At 42.6% G+C, this 16,575-nt stretch overlaps 1 protein-coding gene and 1 non-coding gene across 3 annotated transcripts in view; both read left to right on the top strand.

Moving 5' to 3' along the window:
• setbp1 (SET binding protein 1) overlaps positions 1 to 16,575 on the top strand; it is a 177,242-nt gene that overhangs the window by 111,505 nt on the left and 49,162 nt on the right. The window lies entirely within an intron of this gene.
• Positions 1,064 to 1,136, top strand: trnag-ccc. Its single transcript has one exon. It is a non-coding gene; the product is annotated as a tRNA-Gly (tRNA).

Raw genomic sequence — 16,575 nt, 5'->3', positions numbered from 1 at the left:
GCTTAAAATACACCGACCCTACACTTCAGAGTAAAAAATTCTGTGAAGGGCAGTGAAGTGATATGTATAATATCAAATGTTATTAAGCATTATTATTATTATTGCTGTCCTCCAACAAACTGCACGGTTTGACTTAAAGAAAGTTCTCTCTGATTCTTGCTTAGGGATGCTTGAGAGATGTGCACCTCAGTATATTCGCCTTGTATGCCAGCCAATTATTTGTGACATTTGGATTCACACCGTGGAATAGTTCACACATAGTTTCTTTATCTGTCCGTTCTGAAGGCAATGTCAAGCAATTGTATCCCATCCTGGAGCTGCACGCAAATTGTCTCTGTTCCAGCCTTGCAGTCAATTCTTGTTTAAGACCAAAAACAGTAGACAATCTTATCCACTTTATGTCATCCAGTAGGTGTCAGCTCTGCTCAATTGGTAGCACATCTTTCAGATGAAACATTAAACCAAGGTCCTTGTCTGCTTGCTCAGTTAGATGTTAAAGATCCCGTTTCTCCCAGTAGCCAAGCCAACCTCCCTCAAGATAAAATTGGACATACATTTGGCTGTTTGTAGATCATTGTTGTATGCATATTATCTACCGTATTCGCCTACAAATACACAGTCATTGCACTTTACAATAAATCCTGTGAAATGCTTCGAGAAGTTTCCATGACATGATAGGGTGCTATATGAAATGCAAATATTATTATTATTATAGCACTCTGCGGCAGATAGTTTTTGATGAATTGCTTGTGAGAGTCAAGAATTGCTTGTGAAAGGCTTTGAGATGTTTCAATGCTAGGAATCATTGGGCAACTCATCCTGAATTTCCCAAGTTTGGACAACCTTCTCCATGCACTCAACATGTGTCAGCCTGGTTCTATTGGTAGCACTTTTGCTTCTGAGTCAAAAGGTTGTATGTTTAAGCTCCACATTGGGAATTTTAGAATGGTAGTCTTGTAAATCCTTGTGAAGTGCTTTGACGTGATAAGACGTCCTATCAAATGCCAGGGTTATTATTTATCAAGATCATGTTTGATCTCAGGTCCATAGGATGTGGACATGGACTCCTGTAGCTCAGTGGTTAGAGCACTCGCCTCCCAAGTGAGTGACCTGGGTTTGATTCCCAGCAGGATGAAACCTTGGGCAAGTTTCCTTACTCCACATGTCTGATAATAATCCCTCAAGAAAAAAATACTAACAATAATTTGATCAATCAATCCACAACTGCTTGTGGGATGCAGTTGTGCACAATTGGCTGCCGCGTTCATATATTCTGTGAAGCGCTTTTGAGACGTCTAGAAAACATGAAAAGCGCTATATCAAATGCAAGGATTATTATTATTAAGAAAGGTTTGCTTGTCAATCAGCACCAGCATTTCTGACCTGGTTTAATCCAAAGAGAGAACATTCTGCTGGAACGAGACAGTCTAACTATTCCCGCTTCCTTTGATTTGAATTAATAATGAGCTTTCACTGAAAACATAATGAAGCATTTATTATTCCTGGTATCAGAAAAGCTCAAGTTCTCTTTATTGTTTCAATTCAATTGAGGAGGTTTTATTCTTTAAGAAAGCATCTGCCCTGAAAAGCACTTTGCTGTCCTTGACAGTGATGGTTTGTCAAATACAGTGATATTGTGCATGTCAACTGCTAAAACCACAGCATTGTGCAAACTTGCATTGATGTGCGTAACCCATTTCAAGCTACAAGCTAAAAGCCAAAGTAAATAGCTACAGTAGGGGATGCCACTGATGAATTTTCACACAATGCAGCCATGAAAGGTTGTTAGCATTTCCATGAGACAGTGATGGCAATGCTTTTGCGGATGATTTTTTCTGCTCGAGCAAAAGCAATTCATGGCCATGCTGCAGGTAAGGGTAATTTTTTTAAGGTCATGGCCACAAAATGATGCTTCCTTTCAATGTGCGGGCAGAGTGAATGCAGTACCTGTATTGTGGTTACCAAGTGAGCTTCTCATTTTAATTTCTAGAACACGGTGATGATTTTGTTAACTTTTCCCACGGTCTGAAATGGAATACTTAAGCATGTGATACAGTGGTGTACGTTTGCAATGTTCTTAAACTGTTCCTTGTGTTCATTAGCACCAGGAATGGAGTTAGGGTCGATGCACATTTTACTCTCAGCAATAATACCAAAGTGCACTTATGTTATGTTTCTAATAGGTTGAACAGCAACCTCAATTTATATCAATGCAGCGCCTTTGAAGTCAGGAGAATGTCTCAGAGCGCTTTACACCGCTGATTGGTAGCCTAAAAGGGGGGGGTGGGGGAGGGAGCCAAAAGAACGGTTGAAGAGATAGGTATTAAAAACATCTCAGTATTTCACTCTTCTTTCTCCTCTCCTCTTTGCTGAGTGTTGAGAAAACATGATCAAAGAGCTTTTAAGAGGGTTTTGAAGACTTATGAGAGAAGGAACCAAGCAACGGGACCTTGTGAGTTCCACAGAGTGGGGCATTAGCTGCTGAAGCCATGGCTACTGACGGTAGGACTGAGGGAATGAGGCATGAGCAGTGAGTGGGCTAGAGATAGAAGGGCAGAGAGCATGGGAGGGAGAATTATAATTATATAGTGCCCTTTATGCAGGGCAGCGTCTCAGGCACGTGGGTCTGGAAGGGATGGTAAAGTGAGGGAGCAGCTGCTGAATTCAAAACATTATTTTGTTTGGGCCAGGAAGAGTCAATGCTGTCTTGGTGGCAGAGCAAGAAAGCAATAGAACTAATTCTACAATTGCCATAGTTTATATTTCCAGTTTTGCAACAAGCATGCTTTTCCATTTAGTTTTTAAAAAAGTTAATATACAACTTTACATTTGTAGAAATTTGTTCAAACTGTTAATGAAGATTTTAACGAATGTGAAAGCTCCTCTCTGCTCCTTATTGTGTCTTGTGTTTCTCTGAGGTGATTTGGTTCTCATCTGAAATCTACCCTGAGCAGGGATTAAACAACTAGAGAATAATGTTAAAGTAAACAGTCCATAAAAAGTATCTTATCAAAATACTGTGCCAGTAAACTCCTATTTAAGACAAACACTGACTAATTTATTTATGGATTAGTAATGATCATGGTGTTTGATAAATTAGAATTTATCGTAGGCCATCAGTTTTCTGCTGGTCCACATTACCACTACAATGCATCGAACCTGAGCACTCAAGACATTTTCTTTGTAGTGGTATTCCTTCAAGTACGTTTGAGAGATGGGACTGGGTAATAATAATAATAATAAGTCTTGCATTTGATATAGCGCTTTTCACGTCTTCTAGACGTCTCAAAGCGCTTTACAGAATAGACTGTAAAGTGAATTGACCGTATATTTGTGGGCAAAATGCAGCAGCTAATTGCGCACAGCAGTCATGGATTGAAAATGACCAACTTATTATTGTTTTGTTTTGGAGGGATTATTATTGGGTGTGTGGAGTAAGGAAACTTGACCAAGGTTTTGCCCTGTCTGGAATTGAACCCAGGTCTCTCACTTGCAAGGTGAGTGCTCTAACCACTGAGCTACAGGATTCCACTGGTAACTTTTATTTTGGGGACCAAGGAGAAGACAGAAAAGACTCTTGGGGATTGAGTCTTTTTTTGGTAAAACTGCAATGTAAATGGAGCCTTTTTTAAAAAAAATGTCAGGTTTAGCTAAGCTCTTGCAATCCAGAGTGATGATCCCTGGAGAAGATATACTTTCCCTCCCAAGGTGCCTTTTCTTCGCCAGTTGCTGTCTCCACTGCCTCTTTTCCTATGTTGTTTCTTGAACCCCATTGCCAGCATTCAGTGAACTCAACATAAAGCCAGGATGCTCTGAGCACTTCAGTACATTTGATAGTAAATACCAGCACGAACTGAGGGACAGATTTGTACTGCAGATATTAATGGGGGAGGAGTGGCTCCAGTGGTCATCAGATTGCACATAGAATCTTAGAATTATACAGCACAGAAGGAGGCCATTCGACCCATCGTGCCTGTGCCGGCTCTTGAAAGAGGTGTCAAAATTAATCCCACTTACCCCTCTCTTTTCATAGCCTTTTCAGATTTGTCCTCCCCAAATATCTAACCACTTCTCTCTTGAAAGATAATCTGTTTCCATCACCCTTTCAGGCTGTGCATTCCAGATCCAAGCAACTCGCTGTTTTCGTTTGACAACTATCTTAAATCTCCGTCCTCAGGTTACCGACCCACCCGCCAGCGGAAACAGTTTCTCCCTGTTCACTCTGTCGAATCCCCTGATAATGTTGAACATCTCTATTAAATCTCCCCTTAACCGTCTCTGCTCCAAGGAGAAAAATCCGAGCTTCTCTAGTCTCTCCACATAACTCAAGTCTCTCATTCCTGGTACCATAGAGGAAATTTTCTTCTGATCTTATGAGAGAATGTGAGTTTATCTTGGCTGCATTATTGAGTTGTTGTTTAACATGAAGGAATTGTTATAATGTGAATTTGCACAAAAATGGATGTTACTTGCTCTTGAGGGAGCAGCACAGACACGATAGTCCAAACAACCTTCACTGCTGTAAATTTCTACGGTTCTAGTTACATTGCACCTTGTTTGTGTTTTCTTGTAAAAATGCTTTGAAGGTGAATACGTTTCTAGTTTTGCTGCCTGAGTGGCTGAGGGAAATGTAGCCACACGTTCTCACTCATCTTGCAAACATGCCTCAGCTCTGTCTGACTCTGAAAGACTCCCTGTTATATTCAACCTTTCGTCTAACTTGATACCGCAAAGAGTGAGCAAGGACCTGCTGAGTCAGTGATACAGTCACGTCGCCCGGTATAAAAATACACAAACACCAGAAACTAAAGCTAAACAGATGTACACAGCAGGAATGAGGGAAAACATTGTGTTAGATCATCTACAAAGACACAGTCACTACACTTCAAAGTAAATCCCGTGAAGGGCTTTGAGACATTTTGATGGTATGGTAAGGTGCTGCATCAAATTCATGGATTGTTATTATTATAGTTCTCACTTTAAACGTCTAACCATCTGATGAGGCCTGAAATTTCACCTCGTGAAATAGGCCATTTTGGCTTAAAATTAACAAATCTTCCAGAATTGAGGAAAAATTCTTAAATTCATTGTTAACTTGGAAGCCACATTTCCGCAGTCCTTAAGAAGGACCGACTTCCAAATTAAGAGTGAACTGAAGAATTTTGCATAATTCTCCACCAATCAAAATCTTAAGACTCAACCTTAAGGTTTAAGACAGAATAATCTTACAGGCTAAATCTAGGTGGAATTGTGGTCCTTTTTCTCTTTTAAAGCTCTCTGTGCATATGCTTATTAAACTCTTAAGATTCTATTGATTCTCACAGACGTCTATTTTGTCTGTTCTGAAAGGAATGGTACACACTCACCTCAACTCCCATTGATCTGTTTCAGTTCCTGGCATTTGTAGCAATGATGTGCAAGACCTTTCATTTACTAGTAACAAGCGGTTAAAAGCTTGGCGACAAGCAATCAAAGCTTTTTAAACCTTGCGTTTGCTGAATGAAGAAATCTGGGTGTGAAACGATCATTATTCTAAGAAGAAACTTTCAAGTGTGTTTAAATTCATCTCCCACACAATTTAAAAATATACAGTATCCATTATTTAGCCCTTTTTTTTTGCACTGAGGTATAATGTTCCGAAGGTGCCAGTCACCCTTTGCTAAAGAGGCCATTATTTATGTGTGAACCTTTGCAGTGAGTTGTTAGCAGGTTATTTGACCAGGTCGGTCGGAAGGGAAAGTATGGGGGGAGACATCATAGGTGCACCAGATGCCTGTTCAAATCTGGGAAATGTTAAAGATCTCATGATGCCCCGATGGAGTGCTGAGAGTGCTTTGCAGTGTTGGAACTGCTGTCATTCGGCTAAGAAATTAAACCCTGTTCGGGTAGATGTTGAAGATCCCATGGCACTATTTGAAAAGAGAAGAGAGTTTGTCAAATTCCCCAGATAGAACTGACCATTCACTTAATGGCTGTTTGTGGGACATTGCTGTGCACAAATTGGCCGCTGCATTCAGCTACAAATAACATAGTCACTTCACTTTACAGTAAAATCCTGTGAAGTGCTGTGGGATGTTTTGGCAACATGATATGGCCCTATATCAAATGCAAGAATTATTGGAATTATTATATGCCCTCCAGCGAGGTTGTTATATGTCAATCAGGAGCTAAACCATAGCTACATTTTCCTGTCCCTAACCTGGGGCCAATTGGCACATCTATTGTAAGCACGGATGGGATCAGTTAACTAACTCAATGCGGGCATGGAACCTGGGACTTCCCTCGATCTGTATGACTCAACTGTTGACGGACAAAACCTCTGAGCCATTGGGGACCTGCAATTCAACTACTTATTACTAAGTTGTTTGACATTTTATGAGGACTAATTCTGTGAGGATTTAGGAGGTGGTGGTTAAGGTTGGCAGATAATCCTTGAGTCTGGTCCATCAAGCATTAGACAGGCAAACCTGAGTCATGTTAAGTAACTCACTGACTGCATTGTGGAACCATAACATTTTGCCATATAAAATTGTGGTTAGCTGCATACGCCAGTGTTTGTGGTTGTTAGATTCCTTTTTGCCAGATGAAAGTTCAGAGCCCACTGTTATAGTTGGAAAACACTGTGAGATGTTTGCAACGATTTATTCAGGATGTAAATTTAAGCTTGCAAACTTTTTTTTCTTAGGATTTGCTGTGCCCAATTATTTTCCAATTTTCTCCTCATTGACATGTCCCCAGCATGCCCTTGAAGGGTGCTATATAAATGCACGTTGTTGTTGTTGATAGGGGTGCAGTTCCGCAGCTGCCAGTTGCCTTATGCTAATCCACCAGGTTGGTCACTGTTCATATCAGCAGGACACTCAACTGCGAAGAGCATCACAGCCAAGCTTGACCTGGGCTCATGTAAATGCTCCATATGCACACACTACAAATACAGAGGGATTAGAAGCTGGAAAAATGCTAGGGTGGACAATTTGGCCTCTGTGGCCTCAGCTCAGACGAGCAAATTCAGCACAACTGGGGATTCAAACCAGGGAGTTCCTGCTCCATAAGTTGCAGCTCTATCTATGACACCATTGGGCTGCCTGGCTTGCAACCTTAATAACTGTATACAGTACACTGACAATTGTTTTTTAAAGTCAGCCAGGTGTCTTGACACATGCAGAAACCTATCAGTATGCTTAAGATTACCCAAACCAAACTGAGACTTCCATGCTTCCCACCTACACATGGAAATACCAGAGAAAGATTGTTGGAATGGAATGCGCTCTCTCCCCCTGGAGGGACCCCTCCTGGCATAAAATATTATGGGCAACATTCAGCATTGAGTCATTTCTTACAGCAGAGTAGATACAACAGCGGAAATGGGCTACTGTAATCAATGTTCACAGGCTGAACTGTGCGGTTTATCTTAATTAGTCTTAAGTACTGAAATTAGTGCGCAGTGTTTGACTCAGCTCGCTTGATGAAGTCTGGTCTTGTTTGAAGGTAATCTCCTCTCGGTTTAACCACTCTTAGTTTTCAGAGCTTTTCTGCCTCCATTCTCAAATCCGTAGCCAACCTTATTGGTGCATGGATTGCTGTGAAGTATTTGTTCGGTTGCTGTGTGGTTATCTAAGCTTTTGGTGGCTTCTTTTCGCTCTGACGCAGAACTTGAATGGGTGCATGAGCGACTCTTGGGGAAGACATTTTGTAATGGGCAGCAAACCGTATCTTCTGATGTGGGCACTTTTGTGTGTGTTGTGTCTGGGTTTGAGGAGAATGTTCATTTTTTTCACCAATTCTGTTGATGCTCCAGTATAATCAGCGCTGCAGTGTCAAAAACCCCAAAGTCTCATTTGAAGCCAAGAGTTTGATCTCGGACATCTTCTCAGCCGAGAAAAGTCCCAACAGAAAGAAAACACTGTCTGCAAAACTTTTTTGCCGTTTATTTAGCAAATTTGTTAGCACATCCTGCAATTTGACTGGAGTAACCTGGAGATCACAATTATTGCGGCAATTTCCGGTTCTGGCATTGCTACATTTTAATCTCAAATATAGATTGAATAGAACAGCTTGTGTAATCTGTAACATTGTCTTTTTCAGTTGCAGATTGAATGTAATGGAACTTCAATTTATGTCATATTATGTTGTACTTTTTGATGTGAATTTATTACTTCAATTTCCTCATCTATAGCTATTCATCTTTCACATTTAGTCTGAACAGTAGGGTGTTGCCTAAAGCCTCCGAGACACTACCCCGCATGAAGAGTGCTATATAAATGCAAGTTGTTGTTGTTGTTGCGTGCTCCAAAGCTCACTTAAGTGGAGTCCTGTAGCTCAGTAGTTAGAGCACTCAGCTCGCAATTGAGATATCTGGGTTCGATTCCCGGTAGGGTGAAATGTTGGGCAAGTTTCCTTACTCCACACGCCTCTGTTTACCTAGCCGTAAGTTGGAACTCGGTTGTTAGATTAGTCGATTGGCAGATCGCTTTTTCGTGGGTAATAATTCCTTCAAAAAAAATTTGTTCACTTCAATCCACAACTGTTTGTGGAACAATGCTGTGTGCAATTGGCTACTGCGTTTTGCCCACAAAATATACAGTCAATTCACTTTACAGTGCATTCTGTGAAGCGCTTTGAGACGTCTCGAAAAGGAGATAAGGCGCTATATCAAATGCAAGGATTATTATATAGTGGTTACAGTCATTCACGTTTGAACAGCACGCTTCTATGTAGAAACAAGAAGGTAAGCACTTCTGTGATCTGTCTGTAAATAAAGGAAAACATAGCTCCTGTTTCTCCGAAGTGCTTAATGGCTTACTCTACTTCTAGTAACAGTTAGAGGTGCTCAAATCTATTCAGGGCTTCAGTTGTAGATCTTCACCTTCAGTTATTTCCCAATTGACAAAGCAGACTATGATTTAGAATTGGATTTATGTAACCTGCTTCACAGTCATTTCATGTGAGCAACAGAGTAATTGTACCCCTCTTTTCCCCTCCCCATCACCATTTGGAATTATCCCAGCAGTTTAAAGCCAGCAGTGCCCATATTCTACATTGCGGTCAACAGCAACCCACTAACAAAGAATGGTCCATGGTGTGTTTCCCTGATCCTGAAATAATAATAATAATCCTCGCATTTGATTTAGCACCTTATCATGTCATTGAGACGTCTCAAAGTGCAGCGACTGTGTATTTTGTGGGACGAAACACTGCAGCCATATGCGTAAAGCAATGTCGCACATACAGTGTTTTTTTTTAAATCAAGGATATGTTACAAAAAAGGTGAAGTCCAACCATGGTTGCGTTTTACAAATGTGGTTATGGAGTTTATTGTGGATGGTGTTTTACGGATGTAATCGTGGAGTTTATTGTGGACCATGTTTCAGCAGTGAAAGGAGTGAAAAGCCATGAGAGCAAGAGCCAAGAACACTTAAAAGAGAAAAGGCAAAGGAGGAAAAATTAAATGAAGCCAACAAAAAAAACTGCCTCTTAATCCATTAATATTGGATTAAGAGATTAAGAGAGGATATCTATCTAGCAAGTATATTTAAACCTTGCTCCAGTCATTGGAGGATATAGCACCCTGCCAGCTGTGTAAAGGGTTTTGCGATGTCTTCCCAACACGAAAGGCACTTTATAAATGCAAATTGTATTGTAATGTGATGGTGACCTAGGGAAACCACTCATGTGTGGTGTCTATGTCTGTGTGAGTGTGCATGAGTAACCCACAGTTTGCAATAGTAAACGTCTTTCGTTTGGGTTAATAGTATTGCTCTTACTGTCCTCTGGGATAGTGCTCTGGGATGCTGTATAAATGCAAGTTGTTTTTGTTGTTATCCTAAGAGAGCTTTCTTTATTTTCAAAGTCAGGATGTGGGATTTCATTCAGAAAGAGTACACAGAACTTGCTCTTTGTTCCAAGTCAGTTGCCTCAACTGCTACTGATCTCACCCCTGGGCTACGCTGCAGGTGATAGCTTTACACTACGCTACTTGGGGGCTCGAGCTTGTACCTCACCGTGACATCCTCTGTGAACGAAGTGAGTCGAGGTACCATCCATCACAGGAACGTTGAGATTTTCCACCACGCTGCATTTGCGTAGACTGTGCAGTGACCTGAGATTGTACAGAAAACCCCTGTTTCTCTGCCTGATGAGCAGGACTTTGTTTTGTAAGCAAATTCCTTAAGTGCTTTCATGAACACGAAGTTCACAAAGCCAGATTCTGCCATTAATCTTCCACATATGTCCTCCACATCACCATCGGCGGTCAATCGTGATGTCCCTAACCTCTGAAAGTACCTCTCTCTCTACCTATCTTTAAATCTCACTTTAAAACATACTTCTTCAAATATTCCTGTGGTTGCCTCCCCCTTCTTCCTTGTTCGCTCTCCAGCTCCACCACTGTGAAGCACTCTGAGATGTTATCCTACTTGAAGGATATTGCATGTTGTTGCCATGGTCTCAATAAAACACAACAACAGCTTACATTCATATAGTATCTTTCACTCAGGGTAGCATCTCAGAGCGCTTAACAGTAGTAAAGCTTGATGCTGAGCTCGGGAGAGGGGGAAGGTGACCATAGGCACAGTGGAAGAGGAAGGTCTTCAGGTGTAATCTGAAGATTGATAAGGAGGGGCAAGGGATTGAGACAGAGTTCCAGAGTCTCGGGGTGTAGTGGCTGAAAGCACAGCCGCTGATGGTGAGTGGAGGGAGTGAGTGATATGCAGAAGGCCAGAGCCAACTAAGCAAAGATAACAGGTAGAGGAATGCATGTAAGCAGCGCATGAATGACATGATATGATTTGTACGTCCGTGTGACAATCTTGAAATCAATCCATTCTGCAATAGGGAGCCGGTGAAGCCTAGCAAGGACTCACGGTTTTCTGCCAGATGTTGCTTGAACACCTTCGAACCTAGCACCTCTCCCTCGCACAAGGAAAACCCCATTCTACTCCCAGGCCATCCAGCTTATTTGCTCTGGCCCATTTGTGAGACTTGGAAGTACAATCATGTCCTCAACCCTGTCAACCAAGCACAATATGTTGCTGAAAACATGCCGGTGCTTTGCATTGGTAAACTGCGAGGTTCCATCATTTTTTCCGTTTAACGTTTTGCAAATTAAACTTTTAGTTTCAATTCAAACCCACAGGATCGTTCGCTAGCTGTCCACAAAGAAGACTGTGATCATTAATGATCTTCTCCTGCCCTACTCTTCTGCGGATACCCTGCCATCTCCACCTCACCATCAGTGGCCGAGCTTTCAGATTCTAGGCCCCTAACCTCAGGAACTCCCTCCTTCTATCCCCCCTCCTTTTTCACCCCATCTCTATCTGTCTTGATGTTCTGCCTTAAAACCTAGCTCTTCAACTGTATGTTTGGTTACCTGCCCCTCTCCCCCCTTCTCCTTTCCCCTGTTTGGTGTCTGACCCTATATTTGTAAAACATTCTGAGATGTTACCCTACATGAATGTATATAAATGCGGGTTGGTGTTGTATCTCTACATGTTTGAGACTTCTGTGATTCTGTCAACATTTAGGTTTTAATGAATGCCACAAAAGATGTAATTTGAACATTTGCTTAGCAAGCTTTTGGCATGTAAAGCTCCTGATTATTTGTTCTCAATTGATTTAAACAGCTTGCTCTATTTTATTCAAAAGCTATTGATCTTGACATCTGTTCTCCTCTGGACAGTAGTCCTGAAGACAGCTTTTTGTCGTCAGTCATTAGCCTTCATAGTAACCTTGAGCTGTAGTAACAGTTTTTAGACAGGAGAAGACAGTGGTCCATTGAACCACCCTTCAAACCCTTTGAAGCACAATTTTATCATTTGTTTTATTTCGTAAGCCAGTATATGGGGAATATCGTATCAAAGAATATTACAGCACAGAAGGAGGCCATTCAGTCCATCATACCCATGCCAGCTCTCTGAAAGAGCTACCCATTTAGTTCCAGCCCTCTTTCCTTTCCCCATAATCTTTCATGATTATCTTTTTCAAATATTTGTCTAATTCCCTTTTAGAAGCTCTTACGGACTCTGCTTCAACCATTATATTTGGCAGAGCATCCAGGTTCCATTACCCAATTGCATTAAAATAATTGATGCAAACATGAGAGAGAAGGGACTTAAGTGCTATAGAGTTGGGGAATAGGAGGGGTGGGAGCTCCTGTGGAATATAAAACACCGGCACAGACTAGTTGGGCCAAATGACTTGTTTCCTTGTCTTTTCACTCTTTATAACTCCCTACCTCTGTCTTTGGTTTCGTTAACGGTCTGTTAAATGTTAAATTTCTACTCTGTTGACTGAGAGATGAGTGTATGTAATTCCTCTCTATTTACCTTATTGAAATCACTCCTAATTCCGAAAATCAAACACGAGGTTACTTCAAACACTGCTCTGCCCCAAAGAGATCCAACATCCTTCCCCTTCCACAATAGTCAGCCACAGTCTTTTAAGCATTCGGAACATTCTTAGTCATGCAGAAACATTGATTTAATGTGCGGGATACATAGAGTCTAACATACAATATTATAATAAATCTTCTACAGTATCATGTTTAATATTGACAAATGCTTTGTATTTCCTTGCATTTCTATTTGAAGTGAATCTGCTTTTAGTTATTAGAGTTTAATTTCTTTATTATAACTGCCACATGCTGTTAGTAAGATGCAAGTTACCACTTTCATGTGCTATTGTAAAGGTGGTGGGGGAGGAGGGGAGGGATAATCATTACCGTTTTACCGAAACAATACTTAATGAAGTTAGTAACTGAATGTTTTTTCCCATGCGTTGCATTGCTTAATTGACGTGAATGAAGCTGGCTTTTGTTAACCTTTCAGCTTTAATAAGGTTCAACACAGGATTGTTGTAACACTGGCATAAACTCCAGGTACACCTGTTTCTCTCATAAGTGTGTGTGTGGGGGGTGTGGGGGAGACTGTTGCCAACAAGCAAGATGCATTTTTCAGGGTTTAGTTAAACAGTTCATAAAATTATGGGAAGATATCAGTGCCCACAGATTGTAGGAGGACCGTGGAGGACAATGGAGTCAGGGGGACGAGAACATTTTTCTTCAAAGTAAACAAACTATAATTTTTAAAAAATGGCAAAAATTTATCTTCACCATGCCAGCCATTAAAATAACATCATAGCAACAACTTGCATTTATAGAGCACCCTTCATGCAGGATAGGGTCTCAGAGTCTGTTGTCTTTATTTTTGTTTATAAGCGCTCTGGGACAGAACCTAACAAGCTTCCATTTGAGAGCTGGTATTATTAGCATATATTATGGTAACGGGCCCTATCTTGTCGGGAAGCCAGTCAGCTTTCTGCAGGGGATGCAGAAGCTCCAACCAGTGACCCCTCCACCTTATAACACTGGTTGGGATTTTATGCACCCCCCCCCCCAAACATGTTACAACATGAACAAAATTACATTTCCCCTCCTCGCTCCCTCCCTTCCCTCCCCTCACCCTGACCATTTCCCCCCTCCTCGCTCCCTCCCTTCCCTCCCCTCACCCTGACCATTTCCCCCTGCTCGGGTCCTGACCCAACTGTGCAGCGCCTTGGGACGTCCTCCTGACGTGAAAGGCGCTTTATAAATGGAATCTTGTTGTTATCTTGTATTTGTAGAGCACCTTTCACATCGTGAGGATGTCCCAAAGCGCTGAACAGTCAGGTGTCGGGGCCCAAGCATGGGGGAGGGGTGGTGTAGGAGTGAGGGAAGGCAGAGAGGTGGGAAGGAGACCAAAGGCACGATCGAAGAGAAGGGTCTTGAGACCGGCCTTGAAGGAGGCAAGGGAGGAAGTGAGGCGAAGAGACCGTGGGATGGAGTTCCAGAGTGTGGGGGCAGAGCGGCTGAAAGTCCGGGCACCGATGGTAGGGCGGGTCGGGCGGGAGACATGGAGCAGGCCGGAGCCTGATGAACGGAGGGAACGGGCAGTTTGGTATGGAGTCAGCAGATCAGAGAAGTAGGAGGGGGCAAGGCAGTGGATGGCCTTAAAGGTGAGGACGAGGATCTTGAACTCGATCCTCTGGGGAATGGGGAGCCAGTGGAGTCGGGCGAGGGTGGGAGTGATGGGTTTGCGGAGCCTGGTGCGTGAGAGCACATGAGCTGCAGAGTTTTGGATGATCTGCAGTTTGTGAAGGGAAGAGTTGGGAAGGCTGATGAGGAGGGTGTTCCCGTAATCAAGCCTGGAGGTGCTGAATGCATGAGTGAGGGTTTTGGCAGCCTGAGGGGTGAGGTAGTGGCAGAGTCTAGCAATGTTGCGGAGGTGGTGGTAGGCAGTGCCGGTCATGGCGCAGATGTGGGGGAGAAAGGACAGTTCAGGGTCAAACAAGACCCACAGGTTCCTGACTGGCTTAGTGAGGTTAGTGTGCAGCCATGGAGGCTGATGCTGCCAGAGCCTGAGGCCCTTGCGAGCCAATCAGGAGGGCCTTGGTCTTGCTGATGTTGAGTTAGAGAAAGTTGGCCCTTGTCCAGGACTTGATGTCGGACAGGCATCGGTCAGGACCTCAGTAGTCCTGGAGTTCAGGGTGGAGGTAGAGTTGGGTGTCATCCCCGTATATGTAGAAATTTACTGCGTATGACGTCACCAAGGGGGAGCATGTAGAGGGTGAAGAGGAGGGGACTGAGGACAGAGCCCTGTGGAACACCGCACGAGACAGTGCGGCGGCTGGAGGAGAAACCGTTTGCAGCGACAAAGTGGAGGCGGTGTGACAACAGGACTCTACCATAGGTTTCCAACATTGCCCCTTTCCTATCGCAAAAATTCCACTCGTGTATCAAATTAATTGGAAGTTCTTCATTTATAAATGATTGCACTCAAGCAAGCTTGAAATCTACACCGAGGCATTACGCTACCCTTTCCATTCAGCCTTCCTTTTACACTCCACAGTTGAGAAGTTAAACATTAAAAGGTTATTGCTCCAGGCTCGTTTTTCAAAGGTCACTTACCACAAATGCCACTGGCGACAAACCACTTGACAGCCGGTTTGAGTTTAGAATGCCAGCCTCTCCAGTGCGGTTTGTGTTTTCCCGTAATCTTGCCAGAGAGAGAGAAAGTGGATCTAATTATATCCTTTCACGGCCTCATTCTATTTTTAATTGGGAGTCACTGGTGGGATGTCAAAAACTGTGTGAACCCCACACAATTAGGTCATTCCTGCCCAGCTCCATGTTCACTGGCGTGAAAAGCCATTATGTGTGCAAGGAGTGGTGAGTGCCTGGGCCATGCCCCACCCCCACCCTCACTGGCATTCTTGAGAAAAGTAACGCACTCCTGCAGGTACATCGACCAAACTCAACTCTCCCCACACTAACTCTGAAAGCAAATTCATTTTCATTCTGATACAGTGGCAGCACAACCCCACGTAAATGTGTTTGGAAGCATTCTGCACTTCTGATCATATTTGAGGGTCCGATAGTTCACCTTTGGCCCTTTTGATTGCAGGGACTATTTTAATGGAAGGGGTGTTTGTATACAATTTATTTGGGTTGTAAATTGGGGCCATACAATGCAAGGGACTTGGAGTTTGCTGTAACTTGGTATTATTGAAGTGAGTTTTTACAATGTGGCAGAGAGCCTTGGCATATTGCACTGGGACCTAATTACACCATCGGCAACTGCATGCAATCTGATCCTTATTTTTATATTTCATGAATCAATTATGGCCTCAATGCCATCTTTCAAAACCATTGTTGGATATTTGGTGCCAAAAACGCTCTGCCCTAAATCACATCTTATGAAGTTTATTTTTATAGTTCAGGAACATTTTTTTGCTCAGCCATGCGGAAATGCATCAACTTGCTTAAGGGTATTCAAACCAGACTGAGAGTAATAATCATAACAGTGATTCTTGCATTTGATAAAGCAACTTTCACGTCGGGAGGATGTCCTAAAGCAAATTTACTGTGAAGTTGATTGACTGTATATTTGTTGGTGAATACAGCAGCCTAGTTGCACAAAGCAATGTCCCACAAGCAGCCATGAAACAAATGACCAATTTTATTTGAGGGATTGTTAGCTGAGACACTGGGAAAATCTCCTTTCTCTTTTGAGTGATATCATAGGATTTTTAACATCCACCTGAACTGGCAGATGGGACCTCGGTTTAACGTCTCATCCGAATGACAGCACCTCCGATAATGCGACATACCTCCAGCACCGCAACGGAGCATCAACCTAGACTATGTGAGGACAAGTCCTGAAATGGGGCTTGAACCCACAAGCTTCGGATTCAGTGACAAAAGTGCTACCAACTGAGACAGACTGATAGACACATGCTTAGTGTTCCAAATGACACATAAGCATTCCACCTACGCAGGAACATTTTCCTTGTCTTTTCACTCATTCTCTGCCTGTCGGGATTCATCCTGCTTACCTAATTCCAGAGAGTATTAGGCACAATTTCACGAGAGCCTCGGCTTGGGGACCCCAGAGTGTGGAGGAGTTTAATCAGCTAAAAATCTTTCGATTGACAGCAATCATTGGCTGACAAACTTCCTGCTGCTTGTCCAGCTAGGACCATTCTTCCCGTGAGGGCGTTGGCTTGAAGAGTAAACAGGAATCAAGTGGAAAGAATTCCTGC

Source organism: Callorhinchus milii, unplaced genomic scaffold (genome assembly GCF_018977255.1).
Source record: "Callorhinchus milii isolate IMCB2004 unplaced genomic scaffold, IMCB_Cmil_1.0 Scaffold1, whole genome shotgun sequence".
In the NCBI taxonomy this organism is placed as follows: Eukaryota; Metazoa; Chordata; class Chondrichthyes; order Chimaeriformes; family Callorhinchidae; genus Callorhinchus; species Callorhinchus milii.
The sequence above is the reverse complement of the archived record's forward strand: the minus strand, read 5'-3'. Positions and strand labels throughout refer to the sequence as shown.